Below are 3,704 nucleotides of genomic sequence, written 5' to 3'. Positions count from 1 at the left end.
GACATGAAGCGAGACTTGTAGCACAGGGGTTCCCGCAGAAACCTATCATCGTTTAAGATGAAACATATTCTCCTGTTGTGAGTGGAATAATGTTCTGATATTTAATATCACTGTAACTGAATAATGAATTTGTATATCCAACTGATGGATGCTGTGACTACATAGTTTTTTGAGTCATTTGATTCAGATATCGCTATGGTAATTCCTGAAGAAACGAAGATTCCAAGTTTAATCGCAACATGTGTTGCATAAAGCTTCAGAAGTCATTATGGCTTGAATTAGTCGGCAATGATGTGGTAGAACCAACTGAGTGAGTTCCTTTATTAGAAGGTTACTCAAACATTGATGATTTTGCATGTATGTTCATCAAGAAATCCAGAGAGGGATTTTGTATTTTTGTGTATGTTGATGATCTAAGTATCATTGGAACTACACAAGTAAGTACACGAGACCAACAAATCATGTTAAGACGGAGTGTGAGATGAAAGATTTGGTTGAGACCAAACTTTTAAGTTCCAGACTTAAGCATATTCCTTCGGGAATACTAGTTCATTAGTCCACATTTATGCATAAGATATTTCAATAATTCAATATGGATAAATCATATCCATCAAAGAACTATGGTTTTGAGATCTCTAGAATACTAGAGATAAGGACCCATTAAGGCCTAATGACAGTGATGAATAGATATTCGGACGCGAGTTTCCATATCGCGGTGTAATGAGAGCACTGGTGTATTTAGCAAACTGCACCAGACATGGTATGTTATTAGCAGTGAATTTATTGGGTAGATAAAATGCATAACTGATTAAAAGGAATTGGGTTGGTGTGAAGAATATTTTTTCATATCTTCTAGACACCAACATCTTGGTTTAATCTATGATAAATATCAAGATATGACCATGGTTGGATATTGTGATGTTGGGTATATACTGCATCCCCTTAATCCTACTTCACAGATTGATATTTGTCTGCTCGAATGGAGGTGTGAGCTTCTCTGAGAAGTCGAGAAGACATATTTTAGTGGCTGCATCCACTAATCCTTGATTTGTATGAAGCATCATATGAATGTATGTAACTCCACAGAATGATGAACTTTGTTGGAAGCTCAAGTGGGATTGGTTGGTAGGAACCACCCACCATTATCTATGAAGATAATGTTGTTTGTATTACATATATGCAAGCATGTTATAAGTAGCAATTACAAAGTGTGTTGTTCTAAAAGTATTTTCTTCCCCATAAGTTAAAAGAAGTTGGAAAGATAAATATTTTGCAAACAAAGTCAAGTGTTAATATTGATTATCATGTTAATGGAACTGGCACGAGATGACTCTATGTTTTGCAAGATTCAGGGGGAGTGTAATCCCATATAATAACCTATACAAGATCTTTGGATCTTGGATATTGTACTCTTTCCTTTATGAGTTTTTCCAATATGGTTTCTCATAGAAGGTTTTTAATGAGGCAATAGTAATACAAACATTGTGATATGTCATTTTCTCATTATTTTCTCACTGGGTTTTTGAAAGGAGTTTTTCCATGGCATATTATGTATATCTCCTCATATTTTTTTCCCGTAGAGTTTTTGGAGGAGCGTATTTCAAGATGATGATTGTACATAGTCAATGTGGAGATTAGCGGGAGTGTTGGAATTAATTAAATTAGATAATCCCACATTGTAACTGAAAGTCAGTTAGCCTGTTGCTAACCGTCGCATATCTCCGCTCTCATCTCTCCAAAGAGTCGCGTCGGTTGGATGCGTTTCTTCCAGAGATATATATACTGTACATCATCTTGAGAAATAGAACACACAGTTTATACTGTTCATTGCTTCTATCTTTTGTTTTAGTTTAACAAATATGAGGGTTGACATTTCACATACCCGAGTCGTTTCTAGTACATTCTAAGCATAGTAATGGAGGTTGTTTATGGATAAAGTTAATGTTCATTTGTTAAGTTTTATATCAGAGTATCCCTTTTCTCTCTCTCTATTTAGTATATTGTAACTAAAAAGGCTTAACCATGTAGAAACAACCACATACACCAAGTAATAGAAAGAAGTAACTAATATGACTCATTAGAAGTAGCCACTCGTATAGAGATTATCTTTTAATATGCTCCCATGTGGAAAGTTAAAGCAGTCCAACATAAATGGACGGTGACAATTCAACGTAAATAGATAACTTGATTCTAGCAATATATTCTAGAGCTCACTATTGAATCCTACACTATTTGCTCTCAAGCAACTCTCTATCCAGCAAGGCGTGTATACACAGGACGATTGTATCCAATCATCACCATCTACGGGTAAGCACCCCAAATCCTCAACCTTGGAGTTCTTAAGATGGTAGGCCACTACTCTTGTGTCCGATATGTGCAAAAAGATAATCTCATTGTAAGGATGAAATCCAAGTATCCTCGAAATGTATTTATGGAACTTTTTCTGAACACTAACTTCTATGGCAGGAGCAATAGTGGCATCATCATTGTCTGAGTCCCATTCCGGTTTCTCTCTGTCAAGTGTTTCATCATTGTTATCCCTCAAAGCTTGCAAGAACCAAGAGCCATGACTGTGTTCCCAAGGACAATTTTCTAGCAACGGCTTGAGGCCAATCTCATGCTTCAACATCCACTCGGTGTGATCAGTTGATTCATTGAGAAACCAAATCTGAAGTTTGCACCAATCACCAACGAATCCATAGTAAATGCCACTAGTAGAAAAAGGGTCAAACGTGAAGCACATTAGTGCCGGTTTGAATTAGAGCCGGCACTAATGTGTACATTAGTGCCGGTTCATGGCGGCGATCAATAGTACCGGTTCGTGGCGAACCTTTAGTACCGGTTCATGCCACGAACCGGTACTAAAGAGGCTGTGTCAGCCTGCGGTCAGGCTATGGCCCCACCATCACCATTTAGTGCCGGTTCGTACCACGAACCAGTACTAATGAGGTTATGGCAAGCTGTTTTTAGTCCCACCTCGCCAAGAGAGAGGCAGTATGAGCGGTTTATAAGCCGTGAGTGCACAGACAATGGCGAAGAGTTGCAATGCTCATCTACATGTTGATTAGCTTCAAGCCTTGCGGAATAGCATAGATTGCACTAAGCTATGTGCAGTGCAGTCTACACTATTCCGAATGGCTTGAAGCAAATTAACCAGCATTTCACTTCTTTTTTATTTTTAATAACTTATTTAAACTCCGGACTTCTTTTGTGTTTAGTATGCAGCATTTAAAGCGACGTCATCAATTTCCAACATGTTCTGACATCATTTGTTGTTTTTCGGTCATTTACCTAATTGTTTAGAGAGCTAAATGACCGTGAAATTGAAAATCGCTACAAAATGAATCCTGAAAATGTTGAAACTTGGCATGGTATCATCATATCACCCGCATAGCATGCGCGAAAGAGTAGAGAGGGTCATGGCAAAAACTGGACGCACTTCGTGTACAAACTGGACAAACTCTTTCGGAGTATCAGGGTTTTGGACGAGAACTCATCTGTTACATGGCCACTTCAATGTTTTTTAAACTTATTTGAACTCCGGACTTCTTTTGTGTTCAGTATGCAGCATTTAAAACGACGTCATCAATTTCCAATATGTTCTGACATCATTTGTTGTTTTTCGGTCATTTACCTAATTGTTTAGAGAGCTAAATGACCGTGAAATTGAAAATCACTACAAAATGAATCCTGAAAATGTTGAA

Source organism: Triticum dicoccoides, chromosome 1A, assembly GCF_002162155.2.
Source record: "Triticum dicoccoides isolate Atlit2015 ecotype Zavitan chromosome 1A, WEW_v2.0, whole genome shotgun sequence".
NCBI lineage: Eukaryota > Viridiplantae > Streptophyta > Magnoliopsida > Poales > Poaceae > Triticum > Triticum dicoccoides.
Note: the sequence above shows the minus strand (reverse complement) of the source record.